The 13551-nt window shown below is 40.8% G+C and overlaps 1 long non-coding RNA gene across 2 annotated transcripts; it reads right to left on the bottom strand.

The window, feature by feature from the left end:
- Nucleotides 1-677: 677 nt before the first annotated feature.
- LOC119011318 lies at nucleotides 678-12875 on the bottom strand. Of its 2 annotated transcripts, none has more exons than XR_005072161.1 (3): nucleotides 12560-12875; nucleotides 2117-2270; nucleotides 678-1013 (listed from the first exon to the last, which is right to left on the bottom strand). It is a non-coding gene; the product is annotated as an uncharacterized LOC119011318 (long non-coding RNA). The 2 variants fall into 2 exon arrangements; XR_005072162.1 differs by lacking the exon at nucleotides 12560-12875 and adding an exon at nucleotides 8730-8780.
- Between the last annotated feature and the right edge of the window lie 676 nt (nucleotides 12876-13551).

Raw genomic sequence — 13551 nt, 5'->3', positions numbered from 1 at the left:
TTATGCCAGCGGATTAATTCTGCCTATATGGCCTACATTTTTTTTATTCCAAATGTAATGTTTGTAAAATCTGGATAAAAGTATTTATAACACCTTATTTACTGAAAAACCATTTGACCAAGTCCTGTCTGGTTGAGAAAAGGAGGCTTTAACAGTTATTCCAGAGGGATTTGATGCAACTTACTTCCATCTGCCATTTTGAATTTGTGACAACATATCGTATTTTTTTATATTGGACAGTTTATTTTACAGCTCAAAAAAATATATATATATGTTTCTTAATCAAATAGCTCAAAATTTACACAGCTAATGGTAATGAAATGTTGTTAAAGGTTTGTGTGGAAGAGATGTTGACCTTTTGGTGATAGCACCACCACATGGCCACAGAAAAACAGCAATAAATAGATTTACTGCATTACTTGGTTAATTAAAAAAATAAATAAACTTGTCCCCAGGGGGCAATTAAAGGGTTATCAAGAATCAAGCAGTATTACTTTGTTTATTTCTGGAGACCTGGTGTTTGTTTTTTAAATGAAGCTCTGGTGGAAGTTCAGACAGGAGGACGACTCTATTACATCCTTTGGCCTTTAATTTATTACTCATACATCACGTCATTCCCTCTCTCACTTCGCTGTCAGGCACACGCATGTCCTAATTTGCTGCCTTATTATCTGGGGCTGTCAATTGATTTCAGCTGTTCACATCAGCCAGTCACATCTATCCCATAGCACAATGATACACCGTCAGTGTTCAGATCATCTTGCTGCTGTCTTTTTAAATGCAATGCTCTCTGTGCCTTTATTTCCTTCATGCAGCTGTTTTGCCATCAGTTCCATTTGCCCAGCGCCACTCAGTCTTTGCAAATTCCTTAGTTTCATAAGTTTCATATTCCCATCAGCGTTCCAGTCTCAGAAGAGTCATCTTTCACCACCACCACCACCAGTGTCTGGACTCAGTGGGGGTATTTCTGTTGCTGGTGCTCAGGGCAGACTCCCCTCGATCACCAAATCTCCCTGTAGAGTCAGAGGAGCAAAGAGTTTCTGACAAGGCTGCTGTCTGCTGTTTCTGTGTTTCTCCTGATTGAATAACAATTTTTAAGACCTCCTCATTCTGTATTCATTACTCACGTATCAACGTAAACCATTTGTGGTTGCCACATTTTTTGAAAGCATGTCCTATTTTAATTAACAGGTTTAAACTCTTGAACCTATCATGCAATTGCATAACATTTAAAAAAACAAATGCACATCAATGCAATCTTGCAACATTTAAAAATAATTTCATCTATAGAATAAGAGGATGACCACATGCTCACTCCAATTATTTTACTGTACCACTGTTCATTAGATCACTTGGTCTTTAATGGTATGTGCATTGAAAAGTTGGTGACACAATAAAATCTTCAGAGGAGTTTAGTGTGGGTGCTCTTATTTCCAAGTATCACCACTATCATGACAGGCATCACCATCATTCACCATTCATCTTTACAATTTCAAATACAGCAACATGACACATTTAAGTGGTCATATCCCTCAGTGCCCATCAGTCTGACTCACTTGATTTGTAAATTCAGTCCAACTTTCGTGAATGTATGATGCTGGTTATTCAGATGCAGATGGAAATCCAGGAGGAGAATAAACTCATAAATACTCTCGCTCCTGCTGTATCATTAATATAACATACTTGGTTCTCTGAGTTGCTTCTGTAATTGCCAGTGTGACACCGCAGTTTCTGAATCTGTGTGTGGGATGTGTCCACTTGTTTTTGCACACTCAAAACAACAGGCGGACTTGAGACCAGCTCCTTGATATAAGCACATTTTAATGGGACACACACTTACAATGTGTGCCTGACAGTATCTAACAGAGACACTGTGGTTTTGTTCGTCTTTTAATGCTCTTACCCCTCGTGTGTATCTTGCATGAGTGTGTGTTTGTGTGTGTGTGTGTGTGTGTGTGTGCGTGCGTGCGTGCTTGCATGCATTCACACCTGTGTGTGTGTGTGTGTGTGTGTGTGTGTGTGTGTGTGTGTGTGTGTGTGTGTGTGTGTGTGTGTGTGTGTGTGTGTGTTGTCGCCCTTGTCCTTCTCAGCGCAGCAGGAACACACACACACTCACCAGTGGGCCCTGGGACAGGCAGACAATTAAACAGGTCAGCATGGGGTAACCTCGGCTGGCCTGTGGGGGGCGGTAGACACGCAGCTGGAGGTAGCAGGACAGGCGAGAACAGCAACACCTCCAACGGACATGCTCTCTGTTTCACAGGCAGATACTGAGGGACACACACACACACACACACACACACACACACACACACACACACACACACACACACACACACACACACACACACGTATACTCACACATGCATGTAGCCAGCAGGACAGAAAGATGATTAAGAAGTTAGAGAGTGGAGGATAAGGACCACTTCTGGACACTGACCTCAACTCTGAACCTCTAAAATTACACAAAGAGAGTATTTCACACCTTATAGAAATAGAAATGTAGCAAAATATCAGCATTGACATTTCTGGAAATTTAAAAGATAATAACAGTTTCCTCTCAATGAGCCATTTTTTCCAAGGTGTTTTAATGTGACATAAATATTGTATAGTTCTAGAAAAAATGGCCCCTGATGGAGGAAATGAAACATCCTGATAATGTAAATATAGTATATCAATTTTGGAGTAATGCTGGAGGGACATAAGACACATATTCAAATAGAGTGCCCTATACTTATCATTTTGTCCCTATGCTCTGTTGTTCTCTGACTCATCTTGTTGAATATTAAATATTTTACAAATTGTCCTTTATTCCTTGCTCCAGTGGTTGCATTCTTCCTCTGCAGAGATGTTACAACAATTAAGAAAACAGGTGCCTCACAGTGTCTGAATAAACTTCAGCCGTGGCTTTTCTGTGATAGAAGCAGATTAAAGCCTTTCTCTGTGTTTGCGTGGTAACTGATTGCCAAGGCAATGCTATTCTTGTTTGCTATTGCAGCCAAGGCGGAATTACCTCGATTTTGTACAAAATAGTCAATTAAATTAACTGTGAAAGGCTATTTATTTTAACCCGAGGATACTTTTTTCCTCTTTTTCTCTTCTCTCATAGATGTTGTAAGGAAAAAAAGGCAACAGAAGAGGAGAAATTGGCAGGAGAACAAAGAGGGAGTATTCAATGGAAGTTTCAGAGCTGGAGTCATACTGCCATCAGGTGGACAAAGGCTGAATTATGCCTGACTATAAATGTGTAAAAAGTAAATCTGTGGTTTGTCTCACTAACTGTCACCTCTCTCAAAATTCAATAACCTTGTCAATAACCCAATCTTAGTGCTATGATAATGCTGAGTAAAACACACAGTTTTATTAATGAATAGGCAGGTTTTGTTACTTGATGATCTAGTAGAAATCATGCTGGTTTTAAACTGTCTCAAGTCTTGGTAGTAAGAGGAAACAAATATCAATAAGGGAACGGACTCTGATGCAGCACTTCTACCTGGGGACAGCAAGCAGAGAAAACAATGTATCATCCTGTTATGGTTGTGGTTCCTTTGCGCTGAATTTGTCCATTTTGCAGGAAAATTCAGCCCAATAGCAGACTGATTACAAAAGTCAAAGTAACACTAAAAGGGAAACATTCTATATGCAGGTGATATTTTTCTACAGCCATTACACTGTGCAATCAGTATTTACTCTTAGAATGCTAACTTAAAGCAATTAAATTCGAGAGAATCAAACCAAATATATATATATATATATATATATATATATATATATATATATATATATATATATATATATATATATATATATATATATATATATATATACACATATACATATATATATACATATATATATTTTTTAGGTTGTTGGGAAATTGGGAACTCCTTAGACAAACCTGTCTCCTGGAAATTATGTCTGTATACAACGAATTTTTCTGCAGTCAGTGTGTTTTGAGGAAAACATAATGGTGCTAATTACGGCATGAGTAAATGTTGTTAAGTCATAAAAATGTTGATACTGAATGCATCAGTGAAAATGTTTACTAACAATGCATTTCATTTGGTTTCCTTCAATAATCGTCATCAGCAATCTTGCAATACACTTTCTACTTGTATTGACAGCAGTATTCATCCTGTTATGGCTATGTTAAGTCATTGGCAGCACTTGAAAACGGTTAGAGAAAGATCATGGACAGCTTTTAAAGCCAGCAATATACAAATGTAATTTCTTGGCAACAGAACTGCCATATGCACCGCAATTTGGCAATTAAATACCAAATGAACTCCGTCCTCTACAACACTAAGATCAACAAAAACACATAAACACTTTGTTTCCAGAAATGTCTTGATGTCTGCATGCTTCAGTTAGCGCACATTAACATCTACTCTTCCTTACTGAGATAACATTTGTTTTACATCTGTATCACCTACTAATACAAGGTGTAAATGGGGTATGAACGTATATACAATACAATGATGTTTGTTACCGTATCTCAACTAGAGATTTATCTTATAACAGATGCATCCAAACACCAGCTGACATCCAAATGAAAACAAATAGACAAAAACACAATGCAGCAACAGAAACATAAGGGATTGCACACACGCATGCGCACACTGCTGTCTGGTTAAATGAGGCATGCTGTGATACACTGTTGTGGAATGTGTATGACAGTAAGACAGAGAGAATAATTGTGACTGCGAGATAGAGCAAATGATGTGTTGGAGGGAAGTAAACAATGCCAGTTCCTGTGATAGACTGCAGAACACTTTCCATCTCATTGACTTTGAATAATTTTTCACATCAAATGAAAAGTAATTACATCACGACGACTCATGTTTGATGGGTTGCTGTGTGTATGTGTGTATGGCAAGATGAGTATTTATATTGGTCAGTGATTTCATTTAGCGTGTTCAGACACTAAATACGAACAACAGACTTTTTCTGAAGGGCATTTGAAAATTTAATGCCCAAGGTTCTGCCCATATCATCCACAGAGTAAGCAAAATGTTTTGTATATCATAAAAGTCACAAATTTGTCTAAAATTGGAGCATAACTCAAATTGTTTTGATTCATTTAATAGTCAGGGACAAAATAGTTTAATCATGTTGAAGATTTCCCTGAAAACATTCAAATGATGTTGTTTGTTATTTTGTATATATATATATATATATATATATACAAAAACCAGTAACCATCTCAATGGCAGACATCCAAGAAAGAGTGTCAAAGATGAAGAGCTGGACAGCACCAGGCCCCGATATGATCCATACATACTGGCTGAAGAAGCTAACTGCACTCCATGAACGCCTAGCAGCACAGATGAACCAGCTGCTGAGGGATGGGGCCCACCCAGAGTGGCTAACCCAGGGCAGGACAGTCCTAATCATGAAGGACCCCCAGAAGGGACTCATCCCATCCAACTACCGGCCAATTACCTGTCTCTGCACAACATGGAAGGCCCTGTCAGGCATCATTCTGGCAAAAATGAGTATGCATGTGGCTCAATACATGAGTGAGGCACAGAAAGGAATTGGCAGTAACACCAGAGGAGCCAAGCACCAGCTACTGGTTGATAGAACAGTCGCCCGAGACTGGGGCAACAATCAGCCACCTGCTCTACATGGATGACATCAAGCTGTATGCCAGGAATGAGTGAGAAATAGACTCACTGATCCACACCACCAGGATCTACAGCGATGACATAGGGATGCCATTCGGATTGGACAAGTGTGGCCAGATGGTCTCAAAGAGAGGCAAGATGATCAGGACTGAGGGGATTGACCGACCAGAGGGCAACATAGGTGATATCCAAGACAGCTACAAGTACCTTGGCATACCACAGGCTAATGAAACCATGGCCACAAGGAAGTCAACCACAGCCAAATACCTCCAGGGAGTAAGGCAAGTCCTGAAAAGTCAGCTGAGTGGTAAGAACAACGTCCGAGCCATCAACATGTACACACTACCAGTCATCAGATACCCCATAAGCTGGCCAAAGGAGGAGATAGAAGACAAAGATATCAAGACTAGAAAGCTCCTCACCATGCACGGAGGGTTCTACCCCAAGTCCAGCACCCTGAGGCTATACATTAAGCGGAAAGAGGGAGGCCAAGGGCTAGTGAGCGTCAAGACCACGGTCCAGGATGAAACATCAAAAATTCGAGAATACATCGAAAAAATGGCCCTGAAGGATGAACTGCTAAGTGAACGCCTCAGGCAGCAGAACCCTAATGAGAGTGCAGAGGAGGAGGAGCAGACAACCTAGAGGGACAAGCCCCTACATGGCATGTACCACCGTCAGATAGAAGAAGTGGCTGATATCAAGAAATCCTACCAGTGGCTGGAAAATGCAGGACTGACAGACAGCACAGAGGCACTTATCATGGCAGCACAAGAACAGGCCATAAGTACAAGAGCCATAGAGGCCAGGATCTACCAGAGTAGATCAGACCCAAGATGCAGACTGTGCAAAGAAACCCCTGAGACAGTCCAGCACATAGTAGCAGAGTGTAAGATGCTAGCTGTATCAGCGTACATGGAGAGGCACAACCAAGTGGCTGGGATAGTATACAGGAACATCTGCAACCAGTATGGAATAGAAGTACCCAAAACCCAATGGGCCATACCACAGAAGGTGGCTGAGAACAACAGGGCCAAGGTTCTGTGGGACTTCAGCTTCCAGACTGACAAACAGCTCCTGGCTAACCAACTGCACATTGTGGTGGTGGACAAAGAGCAGAAGAGGGTGGCGGTGATAGATGTGGCGATCCCAGCTGACGCCAACATCAGGAAGAAGTAACACGAGAAACTTGAGAAGTACCAAGGGTTGAAAGAGCAGCTGGAATGGATGTGGAAGGTGAAGGCTAGCGTGGTCCCCATGGTAGTGGGGGCACTCAGGGCAGTAAGCCCCAAACTGGGAGAGTGGCTCCAACAGATCCTAGGAACAACATCTGAAGCCTCAGTCCAGAAGAGCGCAGTCCTAGGAACAGCCAAGATACTGCGCAGAACCCTCAAACTCCCAGGCCTGAGTTTTAGGATGACACAGATACCACCCCACCAGGGTGAGAAGGGGAGATATATATATATATATATATATATATATATATATATATATACATATATATATATACATATATATGTATAAAATTCATCCCAAAGGTGTTCTATCGGGTTGAGGTCAGGACTCTGTACAGGACAGTCAAGTTCATCCACACCAAACTCTCTCATCTCTCTCTCAAGGTTTATGGACCTTGCTTTGTGGACTGGTGCACAGTCATGTTGGAACAGGAAAGGGCCATCCCCAAACTGTTCCCACAAAGTTGGGAGCATGGAATTATCCAACATCTCTTGGTATGCTGAAGAACTCAGAGTTCCTTTCACTGGAACTAAGGGGCCAAGCCCAGCTCCTGAAAAACAACCCAGACCATAATCCCCCCTCCACCAAACTTTACACTCGGCACAATGCAGTCAGACAAGTACCGTTCTCCTGGCAACCGCCAAACTCAGACTCGTTGATCAGATTGCCTGATCACTCCAGAGAACATGTCTCCACTGGTCTCCAGTCCAGTGGCGCTCCATGAAGCTCTCTACATACTGTTATTGAGCTATTCTGAAGGCCACATGAAGTTTGGAGGTCTGTAGTGACTGACTCTGCAGAAAGTTGGCGACCTTTGTGCACTATGCGCATCAGCATCTGCTGACCTCGCTCTGTTGTTTTACATGGCCTACCACTTCGTGGCTGAGTTGCTGTCATTCCTAATTGCTTCCACTTTGATATAATACCACAGTTACCAGGAATTGACTGTGGAATTTTTCTAAAATCAAAACTCTTTCAATCATAAATATTGTACAGATCAGGTTACACATTAACAAAGGAGCCTTTCATTGCCATAACCTTAACAACTCTCTTTTCCATTAAACTTGTAAGTCCATTTACAGTTTCTGCCTGTATTTCCTTTGAGGGTGCCAGAATTGCCTCCCTGCTATTTGAGGTAGCTTCCTTTTAAGGATGCTCCACAGGTTCTCAATAGGGTTGAGGTCAGGGGGTGATGGTGGCCACACCATGATTTTTTTTCTCCCTTTATGCCCATAGCAGCCAAGGTCTCAATGGTATCTTTTGCAGCATGGGATGATGATGATGATTGTCTTGCATGACAATGATTTTGCACGGTTCTTCTTTTTATACAATAGCATGAAATGGGCAGTTAGGAACTCCACATATTTTGCACAAGTCATTTTGACACCTTCAGGCCACCTAAAGGGTTCTACCAACTCACTGCCATGATTCCAGCCCAGAGCATCACTCCGCCACCTCCTTGCTGACATCATAGTCTTGTTGGGACATGGTGGCCATCCACCAACCATATAGAGGTCCATCCACCTCGACCATCCAGTGTAGTATGGCATCAATTAATGAATAAAACAGTTTGAAAATGTGTCTTCATATATTTCTGAGCCCACTGCAATCCTTTCTCCTTGTGGGCATTGGTTAAGGGTGGCAGAAATACAGCTGTATGCACATCAGCAAACCTCTGGAGGGTCCTGCATCGAGAGGCACCTTTAGCTTCAAATACCTGTTTGCTAAACATCAGTGGATATCTATACAAACCCATCTACGCTCTGAATCACACACAAAGTTTTCCAATACAATGATTTTTACACTGTTTATATTGGACATATTACTTACTATATGATGCATATCAAGTCTTTTTCTATTTCTTACCTTTTATCATATTGTTTATTTTCTATATTATTTTCTCCTTTGGCTGCTGTGACACAAATATTTCCAAATTTTCAGGACAAATGAAGACATCCTGATCCCCCTGAGTGTTCTGTGAAATATCCAGTGTTTTAATGATGCTGCACTATTGCACACTTTTCATTTGCCGAAAGATCTTTCTTTTTCCCTATATTGCATGAAACCAGTGACTTGCTTAATAATGTGGAACAACCTCCTTAAGTGGCTTCCCTTTAATTAGGCTCACCTGGCTAATTAGTTACTTGTTAACCTGTCTGATACTGATGTCAGTGATCCAAACAGAAAGGAGAAGCAGCACAATTACATAAAAACTTTCATTGAGAAACAAAAGAATCAAATGTTTTTTTAGTTGAAATCATATTTGCACAATAATTTATAATACAGTGTATACATATATATATACAAGTGTGTGTGTGTGTGTGTGTGTGTGTGTGTGTGTGTGTGTGAGAGAGAGAGAGAGAGAGAACCACTACAGCTTTGTGAAAGAGAACTGTTTATAAGACCATGTTGACCTTTCATCTCTGATTTTTATCATCTGTCCATATTGATTCAGATTTAGGATCTAAGGCTCTAACTGTCATGATCCTGTGTTTTACTGTTTTATTTCCAGTTTTATTTTGAAACCATGCCCTTGTGTGTCTCCTCTTGCTTTTCCATATCTCCTGTGTGTTTTTCCCCCTTCACCCCTCACCTGTTCCTGATCCTCTCTTAGTGTCCCTGTGTATATAGTCTTTGTTCTCCCTCATGTGTTTGTCAGTTTGTACCGTCTCTCCGTGATGTTCCCTGTTACTCCGTTTGGTATGTGTCTGGTTTTCTCGTTTGATTTGTACTTTGCTTTTGTGAGCACTTTGTTTTAGCCTTTAGTTGATACTTTTTTTTTGTTTTTTGTAATCAAGCTTAGTTTTTTATTTAAACCTCCCTTCTCTTCTCCCAGTCCTGTCTCCCATTTGTTGGCATTCGGGTCCTAATTTAGTTTTCCCCTTGAAGTATAATTTTTATTAACTTCACTAATCATCTCCATCCTTGCATATTCGTGGACAGCTGATATCCATCAGTCTCTGCACACTGTTGTCATGACCCTTTACAGAGACCTAACAGATACTCCTGCTTACTCAGGGAACTGTGTAGAATGGCACCCACACGGCATAAGTGATCATGACCCCAGAAAGCTGCTAGTAATACGTTAGGAACAAAGTCAGCTATACTGAATATGTTATGTTGCATATGTTTTACTGACTCATTAAGGTGTCATGGATGATGTTGGTAAACCCCTATTTTGTATAGAAATGTATACACTACCAAACTATTTGATGGTTGGTTTCTGGCAGTTGAGTGATCAATTAGTATTACAACAGAGGAAATATTCTGTATTGTCTCATGATAATATTTAGAAACTAGACACAACCACATTTTGGTATGCCATGTCTGTGAGTCAGTGTTTACCATGCAAATTAGGTTTACCCCACTTCAGGCATGATAATGTGTCTAATCCTTGGATTATGGCCCCATTTCAAGGTAAAATTACAACACTGAGTGTGGGGATCACCATAATAATGGTTTACTGGTGGCATATTTTGCTAATCCTGTTCCATTCATAATCAAAACCAGCTGGGATATAGCTCTACACCCTCTTGTTCCTAAGCATAAGGACCTTGCAGGCAGTTAACAGTGGATTCATCTTTCATAAGCAATGGTTACATGGTACATGGTTTGATAGTAAAATATGTGGTAACACTGCATTTTACGGGTCTGGAAATGTTTTGGCAAGCAGGGGGTAATTACCAAGGTATATGTTTAAAATTCCTTTGATATGACTCCCAAATTACAACAATAATTACCTCAAATATATTTAGTAACACCAACACTAATGGCAATATTTAGCTTTTATCTAACAAGTAGTTACAATAAGTAACTGATAATTCATTTAATGCATTCCAGGAAATATCCAAATGCTTCCTGCTCAACTTCTGCTGATCATGCCATTTGAGTTTCCAACTAGTTTCTTCCAAATTTGTGCAGGTCATGAAATGACATTTATTTGACAATTTACCATTCTTACCAATCTGACAATGAAAAATCAGTTAACTGGAATTATATCAAGAAATCACCAGCTATTTTTGAATTGCTTATTGGAAAATATGACACAATTATCCTCAAATAGTTGGTTAATTTTCAGTATTTTTTTAGGTAATTATCATTATAATTAGGGGTAATGTCAAAGGTATTTCTAATATATAACTTGGAAAGTACCTGTAAAAAGCATTTGTTTTAATTGCACACCTTAAAAACTGACTGTCAGGTGCATTATTCATAAATGTTACAAATTAGCAGGTTGTTGTTTGGATCCAGAAGCAGACACCAGAGCAGGAATAGCAGGGATATACCTTTTGGATAAGTATTTTTTGCAACACTGGGGAAGTAGACAGGTGAATCATTGTGCTCCGACTTGAAGTGAATCCACCAGAAGTGCGGTGTATTTGGCTCATGGTGGTGCAGGTAGATAGCATAGGCAGAGAGGCACAGATAATCACTGGCAGGGTGAACTGGAGAAAGAGGTACTGTAGGCTGGTAACAGGCGGAGTGGAGCTGATAAAGGTGACACTGTTCACTGAAGAAGGAGCCGGGAAGGCAAAGTTAGGTCGCAAGCAACAAGTACACAAAAAATAAAGTACACTTCAGAAGTTCTAACACAAGGAGAGTCAACCATGTAAGAACTGACGAAATCATCTGGTAGCAGGCAGGGTGAAGACCATAGCTTTTAAGCGTACACTTGTTGCCAATCTGCTGCAGCTCTTATGAGGAGGAAACCCTTCCCAGCCTTTCCACCACACCTCTGAACACAACCAACACAGGAAAAAACATGTAGAATGTACAGTGTTACAGTGTTGGGGTAAGGCTTAGTTATTTCACTATCACACTGTTTTGAACTTGTGACTCAAGACCAAATCTGAGAAGTGCAGCATTGAACTGTCCTCCTGTTAGTGGCTGATGTGTGCTTCATTTGAAATATTAGTGCTCTTGTTTGTACTTAATGTGCTACATTTTACTTCTCATCAGGCAGCTAGTTGCTTCTTCTAAGGTTTAATCTAGATGGAAGAGACAGAACTGATGTTTCTGAAAATACTTTTGTAATCCAAATGAAACACATTTATTGGTCATATCATGTCAGTGTCCATAACCGCTTATCCCTTTCCATGATGTCGCGGGCCAATCCCAATCCCAGCCTTGTCTCAGGGTGAGGGCAGGGTGCTCCCTGGACAAGTCACCAGCTCATCACAGGGCCCTCACTGATGAGCAATGTGGGGTTCAGTATCTCGCTCAAGGACACTTCGACATGCAGCTCAGCCCTGGCCAGAGCTGGGATTTGAACCAGTGATCTTCCGATCACTAGTCAACCTGTCCGCCCCACATCTATTGGTACAACCCCTAATTTTTGTCATCATTTATTTTAAGACATACAGGTCACCACTGAGGATTCTGCCTTAAGACACCATCATCTTTTCTAAGAGATAAGAAGTAAGTTCTTTCCCTAATTTCTTTATTTCCTACTTCCCTTTCAGATTTTTTTTTCTTGATAAACAAAATTCACTCTGGCAAAAAATAAGATGGTATGAATCAATGTGTATATATAGAATGTACATATATATACACACACACACGCACATTCCAAGACTGTTTCAACTGCTGAAACTTTGCTCGTAGTATTGCCAGGGTCTCTACACAAGAACACGCACATTGAGAACATTGTTTGTGTACACAGAGTTTGCTAAAAATAAAGTTTTTGAACAACTCACCTTAGCAGTAGCTTGTTCCACTCCTAGTCATCATGGCAGCCGAGAAGTGTCGATTCCTGAACGTAACATGGAGGATATTTAAGGTGGAACACTCCTAAAGCTTAGTTGAAAAAGGAGCCTCATATGAGAAACAATACTAAGGGGGCGCCACTTAGCTCAGTTGGTAGCGCGCGCGACCCATGTGCTGAGGCTCTGCAGCAGAGCCGGGTTCAACCCCGGCCCAGGTCCCTTTGCTGCGTGTCACTCCCCTCTCTTACCCTGTTTCCTCTCACACTCTTCAGCTATACTGTCAATAAAGCCAGAAAAGGCCAAAAAAAAAGAAGAATACTAAAAAAAACAATACTAAAATCAAAAGCTGGAAAAGTCACATGAGATATCGCATGGATAGTTGTTGCCAGAAGACAGAAGCGGTCCACCTTAACTCTTGTCTGCTGCCATGACAACTGGGAGTGGAACAAGCTACTGCAAAGGTGAATTGTTAAAAAAAACTTTCTTTTTAGCAAACTATGTGTACACAAACAATTATCTCAATGCTCCTGTTCATGTGTAGAGACCCTGGTGATTTTCATGCTAACATAGAATTTGCCCCGCACACTCCCATTTTGGCAAGAGTTTCACTTTAAGGCCATCTGTCCACCAATTGAAGCTCAATAGAAGATGGGTGATTCAATAGGACAACGACCCCAAGCAGAGAAGTAAATCATCAACAAAATGGCTTCAACAGAAGAAAATACACCTTCTGGAGTTGCTTAGTCAAAATCCTGACCTCAACCTGATTGAGATGCTGTGGCATAACCTCAAGAGGGCAATTCACACCAGACATCCCAATTGCTGAACTGAAACAGTTTTGTAAAGAGAAATGTTCCAAAATTCCTCTTGACCATTGTGCAGGTCTGATCTGCGAAGCTGGGGAACACTCGTCCGTCAAAGAGGGGGAAGAAGGGGGAGGAAAGGGGGAAGAGGAAAAAGGGAGAAAAAGAGGAAAAAAGGGA

The sequence above is a fragment of the Acanthopagrus latus genome, chromosome 2 (genome assembly GCF_904848185.1).
Source record: "Acanthopagrus latus isolate v.2019 chromosome 2, fAcaLat1.1, whole genome shotgun sequence".
Taxonomy (NCBI): domain Eukaryota; kingdom Metazoa; phylum Chordata; class Actinopteri; order Spariformes; family Sparidae; genus Acanthopagrus; species Acanthopagrus latus.
Note: the sequence above shows the minus strand (reverse complement) of the source record. Positions and strands in the feature narration are given on the sequence as shown.